Source organism: Trachurus japonicus, chromosome 18, assembly GCF_045865225.1.
Source record: "Trachurus japonicus isolate A0001 chromosome 18, Traja_1.0".
NCBI classification, from domain to species: Eukaryota; Metazoa; Chordata; class Actinopteri; order Carangiformes; family Carangidae; genus Trachurus; species Trachurus japonicus.
The window spans coordinates 4,397,657-4,417,700 of NC_140924.1; the positions used below are offsets into that span (position 1 = coordinate 4,397,657).

At 40.9% G+C, this 20,044-nt stretch overlaps 1 protein-coding gene and 1 long non-coding RNA gene across 2 annotated transcripts in view; both read left to right on the plus strand.

The window, feature by feature from the left end:
* Positions 1-20,044, plus strand: part of LOC146968396 (uncharacterized) — a 431,785-nt gene that overhangs the window by 391,402 nt on the left and 20,339 nt on the right. The gene's annotated exons all lie outside the window — the stretch shown is intronic.
* The window catches only part of LOC146968411 (uncharacterized), a 42,766-nt gene that overhangs the window by 2,879 nt on the left and 19,843 nt on the right, over positions 1-20,044 (plus strand). The window lies entirely within an intron of this gene.

A 20,044-nucleotide genomic window follows, 5' to 3' on the forward strand; every position in this document is an offset into this window, starting at 1 on the left:
AATGAGCTCCTGGGTTGTAGAACTGAACAGACACTAAAGTGGTCATCATGTCTCTGTCTGTCTTGCCCTCCTCCTTCACAGCTGGTGACGATCAGAAACTCAACAACCTGGTCTCTCTTCCATCCTCTAGTAAGTCCTGACATCATGAACCCAGTAACACACTGTGATGTTCCTCATGAACAAAACACCAAAGTCATTTGGTGTGTTTCCATTACCCCTTGAAATGTGCAAAACCTAAATATCGAAATGAAAAACTGGTAATGGAAACACCTACATTTCGAAAAAACTCTAAGATATCGCTAAAAGGTTTTTACGCTCTCATGAGCTGGTTTTTGAGACGTATCGATACAAACGTGTATCGCAAAAGTGTAATGGAAACACTTTTTTCACATTTAGCTACACATCAGCGGAGTTGTGTGCGTCCACGCTGTGTTGGTTTATGTGACTTGAGGGGACAAATGAACCACATGTTTTTTGTCATGCATTGCTGACCTGGGCATTGTTTCTCAATAAATTAGAAAAACCTTTCCTATCATTCCCCTTTTGCGTGCATGGATGAAGGAGACTGGCTCCACGCTCCGCTCCCTGCTGCGCCGACATGTCCCCTTTAGTCCCATCACTGCTGGTGTTTAAAAGGCTCCGTTTTTTTCTGCAGTCAGGTTAAAGCACACATCCGCCGTGTTGGTAAACAAATAATCCCTCTATATCAACGTATGTGAGGCAACTAAACCGTGCTTGAGCATGCTGCTTGGGTTCAAGGTGGTGTGAGTGTGGGCCAGCGGGGGACAGAGGAGGGGGGGCATTCGGGCTTCAGCATGGCATGGAACAACTGGCCTTAGTGTGAGTGTGCCCTTATTGTGGGCGCTGCCAGCACCACACAGGCTTTGCCTTTCAGCAATCAAGCGCTGTTTTCGTCTTTGTTAAAAACAATAACAGCAACAGCTGTCTGCAGCTGAGATCGCTGTGCTGTCACCAAAGAAACGCAAGACGCATTACAGCTCATTCGCAAAATACCTTTCAATGTAAACACCCACAAATAGCAATTGTGCTTTTTCAAAGTTTCAGAAATAACGCTTTCATTTTGCAAAAATCTGTAATGGAAACACACCTAGTGATGATCTCATCAGCTTTTCTCAGCTGTAGACTGTGAATGAGATCAACACTGAGACACAGACTGATTCTCTGTTGCTTGTTGCTTCACTTTCTTCATGAACTTCATGAACACAACATCTGAACTGGTTCAGTCTCCTCTGAGGAGAAACCACATGTTACCAACCACAAGACACAGAAAAGTTCAGCAACGACCTGATGCTGCATTTGTTTCTATATGAGTCATTGGACAGTCAGTTCAGTCACATGTTCTTCTTCTGATCCAGAGTCCAACCGAAGAAAAACTGAAGAAGAGGGAAAAGAAAGCTGAGCAGGAAGTAGAAAGACTGAAGATGGAGCTGAAGACCAAGGAGACTCAGGTTTGTGTCTTTTACACAAATATTTTATTTTTAATTTCCCTTCTGCTGTTAAAGAGTGAGTGAATGAATTGACTTCATCATTTTTAAGACACACTGTCAGAAAACCATGTATTTTGTGTGAGAAAGTCAGTGGTTTTAGTTAAATTTATAGGTAAAAACATCTAGTGTCATGTCATAGCTGATTTTTCTTCTTCTTCTAGTTGTTGAAGACACAATCTGAGCTGCTGCAGCTGATCCTGAATCACTATGAGGAACTTGAGACGAACCAGGAAACCTTGGTGAAAACGGTTTGTATTTGTATTTGTTACACTGTCAGGGTGAAGAAAGTTAAAAAAAAAAAAAAAAAGGACAGTTCTGCTACAGATGTAGCCACCTAGAAGTTCCACCTAGAAGTTCCACCTAGAAGTTCCACCTAGAAGTGGGACCACTGTGGGACCGTGATGGGTCCGTGGCGGGTCCGTGACGGGCTCCCGCTTGGCCCGTGGCAATAATTTAATCCCCCGCGATGACGTAGCGAATGCAGCCACGACTGTTAACGCCCCTCTGCAGCCCGTGTGAAAATCAGCTGCAGTGTCTCATTTGTCCACGGGGAGGAGCAGTGATTTTGACCCGAGTTAATCTGTCAATCACTTTTCCTCCTCCTTTCTTTTTTCCCTCAGATGAATTGCTATAATTGCCTCCAAAACAGGCGATCTATAAGTAGCTTCAAAGATAAATAAACACCGACAGAGCACAAATAAAAATGTATATCACTCGCAGTTTACCTGTCTACAGATTTTGCATTCTAGTAAATGTTTGCCTTGTGGTGGTTTTAATGTTAACACTGAAGCATACGGTGCGCAAATAAACCCTAACCAATAAATAAACAACATGCCAACGTGTCCGTGAATATAAACGCATGAGACTGTATGTGTACAATTAAAGTGTGGTCCTAAGTGACCGGCCTTATTCAAACAAGAGGAAAGAGAAATAATTATGAGGTTCATAAATTAAAACACCATGATTGTGCGTCGTGCGCCCTCGCCATGGCACAGCTGAGACTTAACATGGGCTACTGGATGTTTGTTGTTTGTTTGTGTGAAACCTGTAATATAAACAGTTATTTACAAGCCCCTCTTTCAGTTTTTGCCAGTCGGCAACCATGAAATCTGCTGTGCATCTCTGGCTTGCTCATTCACTCCCGATCCGCAAATAAATAAATGACCACAGCGCGTCACGTCTCAGAGCCACGGGCTACATTTGTGTATTTATTAGGGCTGTGCAAGTTGCGTTATGGCAACTCATTAAACTATTAACGCCGACATTAATTTTATCACGCATTAATGCATGTTGCTCACATGCTTTTATTTTGTAAAAGTCTGTTGCTGGCTGCTGCGGTGTAGGGGTCAGAGTCGCTGGACACCGTAAACATGCGCTGTGCACCTCTGTAAAATTCTCAATAAAATTTCATGAATGAGTGTATTTTTCACCACAGAATACTAATATCCCTCCCCCTGCGCTATGCTTACCTGACGCGTCTAGTGGTTGACAGCTCTCTCTCTTTTTTTTTCACTTTTAATGATAAAGTCACGTCAAACCAGCCATTCCCATTAGGAGAGCCAAATGCCAAACGCGATCTACTGGCACTGACGCACCTGTCTTAACTCATTGAGTGCCGCGCTCCTTTCCAAAGTTTTAGTCAAGTGTACCGGCAAATTAGACCATATTTGACTTTTTATTTTAGAGCCATAGTGTATTCTATATTATTGCCACCAACACATACTGTGGCTCATTTGAAAGGTTTAACTTTATCCTTCAAATGGCCACAAACCGTTTGTTTCTACGTGCCTCCGTTCCTGAGAAAAGTCAAGCTAAACATGGCTGGGTTTCACCAAAATCCCTCCTTTTTTTCTAGAAAAGGAGATAGAGCGTCTTTTATGAAAGGTGCGCTGTTTGTGCCTGTCGCTCTTCTCACACTCGCATTTCTGGATCAAAGGGCTCGTATAAGATAAATATACACAACAATTGTTGTTCTATTCACAAAACCACGATCGGGGGCGGGGGGGCGCCACTAAACAACAATAACACAGACGCACCGTGCCGTGTCACAGCCTCTCGCCGCGGAACGTGAGGCTCTGCCGGCCACAGCGGCTCGCGAACACCGGTCCCGCCGGTGGTCGTGGTCCTTCTGTGGTACGGGTCGGTGGTGCCGGTCTGCTTTGACCCAGAGACCATCAGATTTTACCGCGGGAGGACTTTGGGGAGGACACGGTGTTGCTCCAGATGAAGACCGGGCGGGACTGTCGGCTGAGAGCTTCCTGGTTCAGCTCCCAGCTGCTGCAGCCTCGCGGGTGAGAGCGGAGCAGCTGCGGCGCAGCTGCGCTGCATCTGCATGCAGAACTCCGTTTGCAGAAGCTGAGTTATGATAAAAACTTCCAGATCATGAGCTGTCATGTGACTTTGATCGTCATCTATTTCAGTTCTCCTCGTCGTAGAGTCCCCAAATTTACATATAATGTGTATTAAAGTGTCTATTTTCATAATTTAAAAAAAAAGCAAAAAACGAAAAATTTCGTTTTTGGCACTCAACGCATGGGAACGAAAAACGAGAAATTACGTGGTTGGCACTCAATGAGTTAATATGGAACTCAACATGAGAGCGAAGGTGCGCTCTGCTCTTATTTCCATCTCACCCCACACACGTCGATCTGTGTCTTGTGAAGACGTACAGCGAGAGAGAGAGAGAGAGAGAGAGAGAATACAGTAGGCTATACTGTACAACGCGCACTGCACACCAGCTGATCCGCCGGTCCACTGAGTGAAATAAGCAAGTCAGGGCCTGAACATCAGGGCCTTTGCTAGGAATTCTGGGGCCCCTGAAAGAATACTAAAGTGGGCCCCTGACTTTTCCACTTTTTTTCTTAGACTATATATGTATGATCATTTTTTATTTAGCCTACTTTGTTTTGATGCTAATGCAGCATTACTATGAGTATTAGTCAGGGTCTTATGCAGAATAATTCAGTCATACAAAGATTAGACTAGGTGCAGCAGGTGTCTTCAACTTTGTGAAGTTGTGATATCAAATCGGAATGGGGTTTATAGGGGGATTGACAGTATAGGCTAGTGCTATAACTAGTAAGTTATAGTGAAAAATCAATACATTTAATTAATAAATTTAATCCAGGGGAAGTACAGAGTTAAATGAAATTCCAGCACTGACTCCATATGTTCAGACCATCTGCAATCCTGTCTGACTTGTGTGTGTGTGTGTGTGTGTGTGTGTGTGTGTGTGTGTGTGTGTGTGTGTGTGTGTGTGTGTGTGTGTGTGTGTGTGTGTGTGTGTGTGTGTGTGTGTGTGTGTGTGTGAGACAGTTGAGGGTCCTGTCACTATGCCTCCTATTGATCATGCGCCCTGGCTATTTGGCCAAGGGGATGTCCCTTTGGCCGAATGGTTAGCGCACATGACTGTTACCCGAGAGTCTGGGGTTCGAAGCCCGCCCTGGACCCTGTTCTCCTTGCCACATGTGCCTTTCCTAACCTCTGCCATGAAGCACTGTTGCAAAATTACAACATCTTTTGTAAGATAGATAATAATGAAAATAAAAATGTTTAAAGCAGGACCTTCTAAGGAAATACCTGCTCATTTTCTAATCAATTCATAGTCAAAGCGGTGGGGGATGCTTGGAGATGGTAATGCTCTGGAGCAGGTGTGAATGTTCAGGGGTTTGGAGTGTGTTGTTGCTCAGGAGAGAGTCTGGTCCAGCTAGCCTTCCAACATAACCTCCCCCGGTCCTCCTTCAAAGTTGAACAGCCAGCTCCATTGCAGGCTCTGTGCGATTTGTGTGACAATGGGTGACCAATAGGTGGCCCATTAGGGCAAACAAAAGATTGAGCAATGATAATGCTAATTCCCTGGTTGAAGGCATGCACTGAATACCTGCAACTGCAAACATCTTAAAAAGGCTTTCATCACTCCCTTATTTTTTCCTATTTAAATGTAGAATCACAGTAAATAAATTGTGATGAAAAAATTGACAGTAGGTATTATTAGCTATAACAATTTATTTACAGATAAAACAGTGGCCAGCGCATCTCCAGTAGTTAGGTCTGTTATAATTTCACTTCTTAAATCAAACATGTACTCGTGGTTCTATGAATTATGTGAATTTCCACTCACCACCAGCGGCGGCACTTTAAATGCCGCCTCTGGCGATATGCACTGTTCTGTGAGAGAAGCGCCATCTCCTGGTCATGTCATGTATTTCATTGAATGGGTGGAGTTCCAGTAAAAACTAGTCACACCCAGGAAAAGGAGGGGGTCACTCCAGCTGCTGGGACTTTGCTGGAGCTCTGCTGGAACTCTCATGGGAACAGCATGGGAACAGCATGGCAGCAGCATGGCAGGGGAATTTCTATGTGGCTCCCACTGTATGATCTAACCAACCTGATCTCACAGAAATGCGTGAAATGACCACGAACACCTAGTACCAGATTCTGTGCTCCTTTCACGTAATGTGTTAAAATTACGTGAAAGAAGCACGGAAACAGTCTCCACTGAAAGCCAATGAGTCCAAATTCCGTGAGATGGCCACGCAAACCGTGTCGTGGTGGATGCACGCATTTTCAGCTTCAAAGACAACACCCCCAGTGCGTCAACAGCCTGACGAACGGTCACTGTCCCTCCTCGTCACATGCTTGACTCATTAGGTGCCCGTTTTTTGTTTTTTTTTTTACTTTTCCTTAAAGCTTTATTGAACCTGATGCTGCTGTGTCTGACGTAGTTTACAGCAAGGACGTCCTTTCGGTTATCTATTTATTTATTTATTTATTTATGTATGTAGTGATCATGGTGTTTGGTGCAGAATAATCAATCAATCAATAAATAAATTAGGTCGGAAGCTACGTCAGACCGGGGGGGGGGGTTGTGGATTCTACAGGTGAAGACCACTTCCGCGTTCAAAAAGCTGCTCTGTTTAATCAATATTCTGAAGAAAGATCTGATTATTAGCCATAACGCTGTAACCATCCAAGGACGACTGTGTAACAATATTATGTGCTTCTGCTGAGTCCAAAAGCCCTTTGTAATATCAACTTTATTTTAAGAAAACACGTTTTGTTTCCAATGTCATATCACGGAGAAGCACTACATTACCCATAATCCTCATATTTATCAGTGACGTGTCTAATTGGTTGAGCTTGCTGTTACCAGCAAATGAAAAAATAAAACAAATTGAGCTTATATTATTTTCTTAAGGTCTTAACATCTTTTTTGATTTCAACATTGAATAAAAAAATGGTGCTATATTGTGAAAATTCAACAATAAAGTGCATAAAAGTTGGCTTGACTTCTTTCTTTTTTACTTTTTTTTTCATAATTTTCACCAGCATCTTTCTGGTCCACATCACATTTAATGTAATTTTTGATTCAATGAGTGAAATTTTATTTTTTATCTGAAAAACATTATTATGAATTCAAGGGTCAGAGGTAACTGATTAGTGTTAAATTTAACCTTTTTGACCCTGTTTCCTTGAATAAATCACTAAGACTTTGATGCGGGAAGCTGAGATTTTGATTTGATTTTGTTCAGAGCACTAGGGACAAAGTTTCTGTAGAATTTCAGACCTGTCGGACGTCAAGAAGGGTCACAGCTGACTGTCCAGGCTCGTTTCTCGGCCTTCAAAGCCTAGATTTAGAAGCCTTTTGTCTAATAACGTCCACATTCTTGGGGTTATAAGGCTGAAAGTTTAATGCATTTGTCCGGGGCCTAAGACCATCCACCATGTGCAATTTCAAACCCGTGCGACCTTCACAAGTGTCAAAGGTCACTGATTTGTGACCTTTTTGACCCCGTTTCCTTGAATAAAACACCAAGACTTTGATGCGGGAAGCTGAGATTTTAAAATGTGGTCCAGAATCTCTAGTAGATTGTGTGTGCAAAGATTCAGAGCTCTGTGACATTCAGAAGGGTCACAAATAGCCAAAAAGCAATGCTCCTTTCTCTGACCTCTTATTAAAGGAGAAATGTTTAAACAGCAATTCTTTTATAGCTTCCAGATGCTTTGGCCTATCAGGCTGAATTTTTAGCTATAGGAGCTGGTGTACGATCAGGAAGTAGGGGAGCTGTGCATAAAGCCAATTGGTAAATGTCTATCAGCTATCAACTGCCATAAACAATATACAGGATTGGTTAACCAATTCATGCCTATCTTTGAACACAAAAAAAACTGTCTGTATGATGTTTGCCAAGCCCACAACTCACTTGTCACCCTCTAAAATATACTTGAAAGATGAGGAGCTCCTGATGGTGAAGGAATTTAAATACCTTGGTGTCACCCTGGACTCCTCACTATCATTCAAAAATCATGTTAAAAATATTGTGAAAACTGTTAACTTTAATCTACATAACTTTAAACAAATCAGATCCTCCTTGACAGATAGTGCCGCACTCACATTCCTATACTCCATGATTTTCTCTCATATTGATTACTGTATCACCACCTGGTCCTATACTAGTGCTTCCACCATCAGACTTATTGAATCTTGCTTTAAAAAAGCTCTGAAGGTCTTGGACAAAAAACCCCTCTCCTATCATCATTGCAATATCCTAGACAAATATAATTTCTTAAGTTTTATTAATCACAGGAATTTTAAATCTGCCTGTCTCATCTACAAAGTTCTACATGGCCTGGCACCCCCTCCACTAAACACCTTTATCACACAAAAGTCTATCCGTGGCTCTACCTCTCATATGACTAGAGCCACTGATAGAGGCGACTGTGAACTCGCTTTTAGACGGACATCTTTCGCTCAAAATGTCTTGTCTGTTAAAGGTTGTGCGATATGGAATAGTATCCCACCTTCCATGAGGGAATGCCCAAGCCTGGTAACCTTTAAATCCTCGTTGAAATCATGGTTAAGGGAAAACCAGACTTGTGACCATCAGTAATGTGTGCTACATATTTGTCTATTTGTTGCTGGTACCTCATCATATTACATAGCACTAGTTGCAGTTGTAATAAGTGAAACAAATTTCAGAAGTGATCTGATAATTAAAGTATAATCTTAATCTTATCTTATCTTAAGTATTGCAGCACTCTACCCCATCTTGCTTATACATATCCTCACTCTCTTATATACCCCAACAAGAGTTATGACCTGGTTTTTGCATTGCTGCATCCCTCTAGTCCACCTTCACATCACCCACCGTCCCACATCTTGTACTGAGCTGTCCAGCTGTAGTATACTGGTATTGGCGATGTTGGTTCTTTGCCCAATTGTTGTCCACTTTTTTGCTGTTGTTGTTTGTTTGTTTATCTGTTTTTTATTGTATTTATTGTTGTTTGTGTGTCTCTGGTGTGGCGATGCTGTTTTTTTTTTTTTTGTTTGTTTGTTGTTGTTATTTGTTTTGTTGTTTTTTTTTTGTTTTTTGTCTGCTGTTATTGTTTTTTGTTTGCTTCTCAATGTTCTGGGGACAACGGATGGAAATTAGCCTTTGGCTACACTCCGGCTTGCTTACATTTTATTCCTAGTGAAGAAATGTTCATTAGCATGCACTGTCCCTCCCAAATAAACTAATAATAATAAAAAATGTCAAAGGTCACAGGGGTCAAACATCAAAGTGAATCCAGCCATTCCTGCTTTTTCTCAACAAAACATACATGCTTTAAGTTATCATCATGAAATACAAATATGTTGTATATCAGAGAGTCCTCTATCAGAATATTTTGGTCCCGTTGCTCTAGGGGCCCCGGGGGGCCACTTGGCTTTCCCATGCTCCCACAGAGTTGGGCCTCGGGGTGATGGATAAGGGCCTCACCATGAGTCCACAGGCCAAGTTTCAAGTGATTTGGTCAGTTTCTATGGAAACGGCGGCCTCAAGGATACAGAGGAATGCGGCTGTTTGAAGCCCCGCCTCTCGAAAAGTAATGGCTCGATCAGGACCAAACACACATCTACGCGTTCGTTTTGGGCCCCCGAACCATGTATTACAAGATCAGAACTGTACGACTTTTGGAAATGCATTTTGTCTATTTCGGCTTTTCTGACTAAGAGGGTCTCTCACGCTTTAAGTCTGACAGACTCTGAGTCAGAAAAGCTGAAATAGACAAAACACATTTCCAAAAGTCGTACAGTTCTGATTTTTTTAATACATGGTTCGGGGGCCCAAGACGAACGCGTAGATGTGTGTTTGGTCCTGATCGAGCCATTACTTTTCGAGAGGCGGGGCTTCAAACATCCGCATTCCTCTGTATCCTTGAGGGTGCCGTTTCCATAGAAACCGACCAAATCACTTGAAACTTGGCCTGTGGACTCATGGTGAGGCCCTTATCCATCACCCCGAGGCCCAACTCTGTGGGAGCATGGGAAAGCCAAGTGGCCCCCCGGGGCCCCCCGGGGCCCCTAGAGCAACGGGACCAAAATATTCAGATAGAGGACTCTCTGATATACAACATATTTATATTTCATGATGATAACTTAAAGCATGTGTGTTTTGTTAGGAAAAAGCAGGAATGGCTGGATTCACTTTGATGTTTGACCCCTGTGACCTTTGACACTTACCAATTGGCTTTATGCACAGCTCCCCTACTTCCTGATCGTACACCAGCTCCTTTAGCTAAAAATTTAGCCTGATAGGCCAAAGCATCTGGAAGCTATTAAAGAATTGCTGTTTAAACATTTCTCCTTTAATAAGAGGTCAGAGAAAGGAGCATTGCTTTTTGGCTATTTGTGACCCTTCTGAATGTCACAGAGCTCTGAATCTTTGCACACACAATCTACTAGAGATTCTGGACCACATTTTAAAATCTCAGCTTCCCGCATCAAAGTCTTGGTGTTTTATTCAAGGAAACGGGGTCAAAAAGGTCACAAATCAGTGAGCTTTGACACTTGTGAAGGTCGCACGGGTTTGAAATTGCACATGGTGGATGGCCTTAGGCCCCGGACAAATGCATTAAACTTTCAGCCTTATAACCCCAAGAATGTGGACGTTATTAGACAAAAGGCTTCTAAATCTAGGCTTTGAAGGCAGAGAAACGAGCCTGGACGGTCAGCTGTGACCCTTCTGGAGGTCCGACAGGTCTGAAATTCTACAGAAACTTTGTCCCTAGTGCTCTGAACAAAATCAAATCAAAATCTCAGCTTCCCGCATCAAAGTCTTAGTGATTTATTCAAGGAAACAGGGTCAAAAAGGTTAAATTTAACACTAATCAGTTACCTCTGACCCTTGAATTCATAATAATGTTTTTCAGATAAAAAATAAAATTTCACTCATTGAATTAAAAATTACATTAAATGTGATGTGATGTGGACCAGAAAGATGCTGGTGAAAATTATGAAGAAAAAGAAAAAAAGAAAGAAGTCAAGCCAACTTGTATGCACTTTATTGTTGAATTTTAACAATATAGCACCGTTTTCTTATTTAATGTTGAAAACAAAAACGATGTTTAGTTACTAAGAAAATAATATAAGCTCAATTTGTTTTTCATTTGCTGGTAACAGCAAGCTCAACCAATTAGACACGTCGCTGATAAATATGAGGATTGTGGGTAATGTAGTGCTTCTCCGTGATATGACATTGGAAACAAAACTTGTTTTCTTAAAATAAAGTTGATATTACACAGGGCTTTTGGACTCAGCAGAAGCACATAATATTGTTACACAGTCTTCCTTGGATGGTTACAGCGTTATGGCTAATAATCAGATCTTTCTTCAGAATATTGATTAAACAGAGCAGCTTTTTGAACGCGGAAGTGGTCTTCACCTGTAGAATCCACAACCCCCCCCCCCCCCGGTCTGACGTAGCTTCCGACCTAATTTATTTATTTATTGATTGATTATTCTGCACCAAACACCATGATCACTACATACATAAATGAATAAATAAATAAATAAATAAATAAATAAATAAATAAATAAATAGATAACCGAAAGGACGTCCTTGCTGTAAACTACGTCAGACACAGCAGCATCAGGTTCAATAAAGCTTTAAGGAAAAGTAAAAAAAAAAAAAAAAAACGGGCACCTAATGAGTCAAGCATGTGACGAGGAGGGACAGTGACCGTTCGTCAGGCTGTTGACGCACTGGGGGTGTTGTCTTTGAAGCTGAAAATGCGTGCATCCACCACGACACGGTTTGCGTGGCCATCTCACGTAATTTGGACTCATTGGCTTTCAGTGGAGACTGTTTCTGTGCTTCTTTCACGTAATTTTAACACATTACGTGAAAGGAGCACGGAATCTGGTACTAGGTGTTCGTGGTCATTTCACGCATTTCTGTGAGATCAGGTTGGATCTAACGGCTTAAAAGCCAAAAGTGAACAGTGATCAAATCTAAAACAAATCACCCTTGGATGAAAAAGTCCACCTTCGGTCCAATCAGACGAAAATGTATTGAGATTTTTTTCAACATATCCATAAAACAAAATATTTGCCGTCTCACCTCTGTGTGTCTGTTCTCACCAAGTAACCACTAGTAACACTGTAGGGAAGATGATGTGTCTATTATCTCCATATCATCATTGTTTTATCATAGTGTGTCATGTTCAAGAAAATGTGAAGAGCTTTACTTTTGTAAAAAAAAATGTTGAACCAACTCATGGATGGTTTCTCAGGGTTCAGTCAGTACAGAGTAAAACATGCAGATAAACAACATTACTGAAGGAAACTGTTGTGATGTTCAGACCTGGCTTCTTCCAGCTGATCTTCTCCTCCATCCACCTCCACTCACTGCTTCACACATGTAACTGGATGTTTCCTCCTCCATCAGATATCCCGCATGGAGAGCCAGGATGAACCAGACAAAGGCTGCATCATTATGATTGATCCATCTGGAGAATCAATTCATCTCATAAATGACTCCTCTGAGGTAAAGTTGAAGATCAGAGTAGAAATGTGTGTTTCCCAGTAGAAGCTGGATTTGAGCTGAGCTTCTCCTTTATCAACAAGAAGAAACTCTTAGTGAAGTTTAGTGATTATTGTCCTTCATGGTTATTTAGTCAGTCTCATGTTGTCACATCCTGTTTGACATGATCCACTTTCCTTCAAACAGAAGCTGAAACTGAAAGACTGCAAGTTAGATCTGGAGTTCACCAAGAAAAATGGCACCGTCAAACTCAAAGAGCGTCTCCTGGAGCCAAAGCAGATGACCACTGTAAGTTTCACTTATTAAAAGTTGTTTTACATTTCTCGATGCAGCTCTTCTCTGTTTTTTCCTCCTCATTTCCTGCTTAAAGGGACGTTCTGACTATTTACTGCTTCACATCCATGAAGCTGGGGAAGTGATGGACGGTCAAACCTCTACAAACACTAGACTCTACAATTTCCACAGAGCAACAGAAACATGATAGGACTTTCCTCACAGCCTGAGCTGTACTCTGTGTGACAAACACACTTCATATATCATGGAGAGAACAATTCATTGCTTTGATCTTCTCTAACTCTATGTTCACAGATATGGAAAAATGGAGAAGAGTGTAAAAAGGAATTTGGACATCTGGTTAAGGCAACACTTATAAAACCCACAGAAAAGGTCTGACATTTTGCATTATACTCAAATATTCTATTACCGTACATCAGATCTGCCTGTTCATTTTATATTTTTCATCTTTTATCCACAACATTTTTTTGCTCTTTTACTGTATACAGATTGTGGACACGGCAACACGTCCTGTTTGCTGATGTAGTTAGGGCCACGGGCAATCGCACCGGGCACTGGTCCCAACAGCTATGAAATAGCTGCAGGGACCAGTGCCCGGGCGAAGCCCGGGCACTACTGTTATTGTGTGGATTTTTTCTTATTAGTGTGACTGCTTCAGCAGTCACACTATTGTTCTTCTGTTTGGCCATTTTCTTCCGCCTTTTTACGGTCTTCTTCTAGTCCTTCATACTTTGTGCTATTTCAACAATTCATATATCAAAACGTGCAGCTTTTTTTGAACTTTATCGGCATTACTTTTCTCTTTTTAACTATTTATACTTTTTCAAATATTTAACTTTTTCACAAAAAATCTCACATTCATCAAAGTCTCAACCTCTCTTCTTCACAACTCCACTGTAGTGTAGGGGTTAGGGTGGATGTTTGCCAACCCTAAGGTCACTGGTTCGAATCCAAGGGAAGAACTCTTGTTATGTTATGTTGAATTCTGCTCTCCTCCCCCGCCTTCAATTGGTTACAGGTGTTTGTTATCTCCTTGATTACTCATACCAGTTTGCAGCACATCATCACATTACAATGAATGACAACAGTTTTGAAAGCAGTGTGCTCTCTGTAGCCGAGTGGCAGAGTAAAGGTTTAGTGATCATATGGTCATGGGTTCGATTCCTGCCTCAGTCTTTTCACTTCATTGCTTGACTTTTGATTCCAATTATTCAGCTGTCATTGGACAGTCTTTGATTCCTCATAGTATAAAGCTCATTGTAACTCAGGTTCTCTGTGGCCATATGGTTAGTGCTCAGCCTGAAATTCACAGACATTTTCATTCTAAGTCATTCAAGCTTGACTCTCAAGCTTTCTTGATGTTGACAGTGTGCAGATCATTAACAGACAACAGTCTCTGCAACTGTGTGTGCACTGTGGCCTAGAGGCAGAGTGGAAGTCTAATGACCATGAGGATGTGGGTTCGATTCCGACCTTGGTCAAACATTTGTATGGTGATCACAGCTTGCACTATTTGCTAATTCTGCAACAGCGTTCAGTTGCTGTCAGCAGTCACACCATTTCCATTCTTGGAAATGCTTTTTCTAGTTATTATTAGTGTGACTGCTGAAGCAGTCACACTATTGTTCTTCTGTTTGGCCATTTTCTTCCGCCTTTTTACGGTCTTCTTCTAGTCCTTCATACTTTGTGCTATTTCAACAATTCATATATCAAAACGTGCAGCTTTTTTTGAACTTTATCGGCATTACTTTTCTCTTTTTAACTATTTATACTTTTTAAAATATTTAACTTTTTCTGATTTTTTTTGCAGATCATTAACAGACAACAGTCTCTGCAACTGTGTGTGCACTGTGGCCTAGAGGCAGAGTGGAAGTCTAATGACCATGAGGTTGTGGGTTCGATTCCAACCTTGGTCAAACATTTGTATGGTGATCACTGCTTGCACTATTTGCTAATTCTGCAACAGCGTTCAGTTGCTATCAGCAGTCACACCATTTCCATTCTTGGAAATGCTTTTTCTAGTTATTTTTCCACTTCCGGACGATTTTCGATTCGCTACTAGTCCTGCAACTCGAAGAGTTGCAGGACAAATTATATATCAAAACGTGCGGTTTGATCGGGATCGGGGTGCTATTACTTTTCTCAACTGTTTACGAATTTTTCGCGACGTAGTCGCGAAAAACTGCGCAAAAATTTTGCATGTAAGTCAATGGGACGGGCGAAAAAAAAAGAGCGAAAAAGACCAATCATTGGAGTTTAACAAAAGTCTACTGCTCAGGCATACTTTCACCTAGAGACTCCATTTAAACTTTAAACAGTAGACACAAGTCTTGTGTATTGTCGTATTACTCCACGTTTTGATAGGTCATATAGTTTTTGATCAATCCCTGATCAATGACCATGATCATTTTTGGAGAAATTATGAGTTTATAATGGGTGTGTATTGCATGGAATGTTCGTGTCAGAGTGCGTGACATCATCGGTTAGAGTGGGAGAGAGTGAAGAAACATTCTGTATTTTTTCTGGATAAATTGCCACCACGGCCACAATTTACACTCTACAGACATAATTTTTTCAGAATTTGTAAGACAAACTTGTTATCTCTCATGTCATGTGCTCAAAATATCAGAGAGACTTACAGAACTTACAGAATCAGCCTCTGAGTGCGGCCACGTCTGTCCCTGCTCCTCATTGAGTCCAATACAAATATTTTCTGAGAGGAGCAGAACGGCCTGATGTTTTAAAACTGCCAGCGTCGCCAAAATATTTACTGTAGAAACACCAAATCGTACCGAAATTTTCAGTAAGTCCTTAGAGCAACATTGATCTGTGTTTTGTTCTGATAGGAGTTACCGTTTTGTCATGCTAAGCCTAATTGTGAGGCCGGTTTAGAGGCAGAAAATGGCTGTTTTTCTCCACGTTTCTGTCTGTCTCAGCCTGCGGGGGCCCCTATCGCCGTGGTAACCTCTTTGATCCTCAGGCCAGGGCTCGTTAACTTCATAAACAATCCACCTGGCGCTCGTTTAAATGTTTATAAACACAGACACAGCTAAATCAGACTGACACAGGATGCAGCTACTAACTAACTATGTGTCAAGTCAGTCACACACACACACAGACTCTAGAGCCAGCTTCATGTGATTACAGTTACACACACACACACACACACACACACACACACACACACACACACACACACACACACACACACACACACACACACACACACACACACACACACAGGTAACCTAATGTGGTTACAGCTCCTCCATATCAGTGCTTATAGAAAGATGATCATGTGTCTGTCTGATCAGCTCTGTCTTGACCTTAAGATCGTGGGTTTGATTCCCATGTTGACAGAGATGGCACAACCCGCAGTAGCTCCCGTGGCCCATTCAAAATTTCCCGAGAGGAAATTTTCTAGTTTACTGTAATATTGTGTTTCAGGTTTTTATGAACATCCAGACATAGTAACACAAACAACACAACACACTGTAACAGTGAGACATTACAGTAAAGTCATTACTGCTTATACACATGAGAAACAAAGAATAGATCAAAATAAAAAGAGATTCATCATCAATAGAATATAATAAAGACAGTGAGAGTGACTGTGAAAGTAGTTTATACAATAAAAGCTGTTTTTATTTTGTCCTCTGTTTCCAACTAAGTCCACTGTCCAACAGATGGGTCAGAGAGTCTTTGGAGCTGATTTAACACAGTCTGAGGATTTAATCATCATTCAGAGTGTTTTCATATCTTCAGTAGTTTCTGTAAATCATTCACTGTTTGATTGTAGAACAACATCTGTGTAGACGTTATCACTTGTTAGGGTCCGGGCAGCTAAGCTTTCTTTAGGGTCCGGGCAGCTAAGCTGCCGGGACACTATTGTATTCCTAGGAATTCTTCTTCTTCTTCTTTAGGGTCCGGGCAGCTAAGCTGCCGGGACACTATTGTATTCCTAGGAATTCTTCTTCTTCTTCTTCTTCTTCTTTCTTTCTTTCTTCTTCTTCCAAGGAAGTCATACTTCCCATGGGCGAAAACTCACCAAACTTCACAGAAACATCCAACCCCATGCCAGATTCACTCAACTCCAAGGACATGTGCCCCCCCCCCTCCTAGGGGGGGCACAATAAGCGTTTAAATTTAAAAACTTTAAAAATTCCTACCAAACCAACGGTAGATGCTACAGTGTTGAAACTTCACCACAATGTAGCCTCAATACTGCTGAAACTTTTGTCCACTTAAACTTATTACAAATTATGAAGTCCATCACTCTGTTTTTTTCAATAACTGTAAAACTTTTAAAATGTATCTCCTCCCACAATTTTTGCTCAATTGACACCAAACTTGCTACAGAGCATCTCCAGACCGTCCTCCACAAAACTTGTTTCTCGGATTTTTGATTAAGCAAAAATTGAGCCTACAGTGCATGAAAACGTTTGACTGTAAACGGTACTGTAAACATATACCATCAAATTCTTGCTAAATACATTTTCAAACTTCCTGAAAAAAAATGAGAATATTCTGGAGTCATGGTTGATGAAGTTTGGCAAATATCAGAATTTTATCTCAAAAACTAAATTTTTGAGAACATTTTGAATTCTGCTCTCATGGGAACAACTGCAGTCAATGTGAGAGTGGAATTTTTAAACATCATATTTTCTCTTATGAAGCAAAACACTTATCATTAAAAACAAATCACCAACATTTCCATGCTGTCAAGATGCAATTTATGTATTATCAGATTTTTGTTTAGATTACTGAATTTATGACATTTTGACCATTTCATCACAACAGCTGCCTGGGCACTGACTCACCTGAGTGGATAAATGAAGCTACACAGCAGGTTTCACAACCAGCCAATTAGCTCAGCGAGTTAGAAGCTGATTCTTGGTGTCAGAAATTGTGAGTTCGAGACCCAGCAAGGGTGATGATGACGATGACAGATCAAAATGTCACATGTCCTCAAGCTGTTTTGCTGTCTAGATGCAATTTATGTATTAACAGATTTTTGTTTAGATAACAGAATTTCTGACTTTTTGACCATTTTTGAAATCTGCCTTGACAACAGCTGCCCGGGCACTGACTCACCTGAGTGGATAAATGAAGCTACACAGCAGGTCTCACTACCAGCCAATTAGCTCTGCGAGTTAGGAGCTGGTTCTTGGTGTCAGAGGCTGTGGGTTCGAGACCCAGCAAGGGTGATGATGATGATGATGACAGATCAAAATGTCAGTTGTCCTCAACACGAAATACAAGACAATTGTCCTAATGGAGGCATCACAGCAAGCCTCTAAGTTTAAAAATCCAAATAGCTTGGCCTGGACCATGCACGAAGGCTCCTAACATCTTAGATTCACAGTAGATGTTTTACAAATACATATCATTATTTTACCTCAAAAACTGATTTTTCTTTTTACTGTGGTTTCAAATCTGCCTGCGCGACAGTGAATGGCTTACTCAATTTGTGAAGCCACTGTTGCACTTCCACTTGTCAATTAGCTCAGTGCGATAGACAACGGTCTTTGGTTCTAGAGGTTGTGGGTTCAATCCTCAAATGATGCAAACTGAACATTATAAGGTCAACTGTCCTGTCTTCCTATTCTCCTGTTTGTTGCTCAGAATTGCCTAAATATGCCCAAAAGTAGCCCGGACCCGACCCATCGCTGCGCAGCAGCTATAATTTATGTTTTATTTTTACCTTGAGCACTATAATCTTGTTGAATTTTGTATAAATGGGGGCGGGACTAGATAAGCTTTTGCTTCTCCCGCTTTCCCTTTCGGCCATGTGTATTGTATTATTTGAACGAAGATGATGAAGTGTGATGATGATGATTTAAATTGACATGCCCGAAATAAACAAATTGATTGATTGATAAAACCAAAAATCTGCTGAATTAAAATTGAAGATGTTTTAAACCTTGAGTGTGAAGGTGTTTTCAGTTTCATCTTCATGTTTCCTGTGTCTTTATGTCATTTATGATTTGTGGCATCATGATGCAGGTTGTTGTTTTATCTTCACTGTTGTTGGTCGTTGTTTCCTGTGTTATTATTCTGTGGCGGAGTCGAGCAGAGGGGTCCAAGTTGGAGACGCTGAAATACATGAAAGATGATTTTTACAAACACTTAATGGAGCTGTATGTACAGTAAGACTGTGGCCACATCTGTTGCTGCAGTCAAATTCAAAACACTGCAGCGTGTTGTCTCCCCTCGCCCTTGCCCCCCAGGCTCCATGTTGCCAGATATCCACACACTAACCTCTGCTCTGCTCCAGCTTTGTGGCTATGGTACCCTGAGACTCACTCACAGTCTCAAAGTAAAGATGATCACGCCTCTCTAAAACATGTTGGACTGCATTAGTTACTACCTGCAGTGAGTTAATGAAGCAGCAGTACATCTACATCTGTTATCACAGTAAAAATGTGTGTTCACATTTCTGTAGTTTCAGCAGGTTGTTGATGAATATTTTGCTTTTTTACTTTGTTCTATTGCTCTGACGGCGGAGTATCAGACGGCAGAGTAACAGGCCACTGATTTCTCCCATGTTATATCAAGGAAATATGATATAATAAGCTGCAGCTCAGTGGTAGCCTGCTGCCTAACTGGCAACCCGGAGGCCAAATACCAAAATACTGACTCTGTGATTGGGAGAGAGCGGTGGGTGGCGCAACAGGACAAAACACAACATCAAAACATAAACATGATTGTAAGCTGCAAATAAAATGTTTAAATGTGAATATTTTGACTGTGCTACAGTATTGTTGTCAGTTAGATCAGTATTTCAAATTAACATGATGCCTTAGTCTCTGGTTTCTTACATACAGCTCCTTTAAAGATGTTTGGTTATTTAAATTATTGCTAATTTAACTAATTAATTTTTCTTTTGAAATGTAGAAAATGTGTGGAATTTGTAAAGATGTAAACTTTTATTATGTTTATACTGAATGGTGACTTTAGGTCTTTGTTATAAAAAATAAAATCAGTTTAACTGTTGTATAGAACGTGTGTCTGTTTATACAAAAAGTCTCAAATTATGAAATCAGTAACATGAACATTTTTATAAGACATATTGATATTTTCTCTGTGTGGAGTCCAGAATAACTTACACTTTGCTTTAACCCACAATAAAAGACACAATAATGTCCTGTCAATGTGAAAAACCTTAGACTAAAAGTATCACACTCACTTTAGCAAAGCAGTCATTACAATCCTTTAATTATAAGGGGATTCATGTATTTGCTGATTCATTACGGAAGTAAAAGCAGATGAAGCCATGTACAGAATAACAGCCTTCATCACAGCTGGTCTTTATTATTTTCAGCATTGGTTAAAACTGTGGTGGTGTCTTTAGTTTCCCATGTGACTAAATGTGTTTTAATGACAAACTGCATCTGTAGCATCTAAATAAAACCCTGAAGACGCTCTGACAGCTCC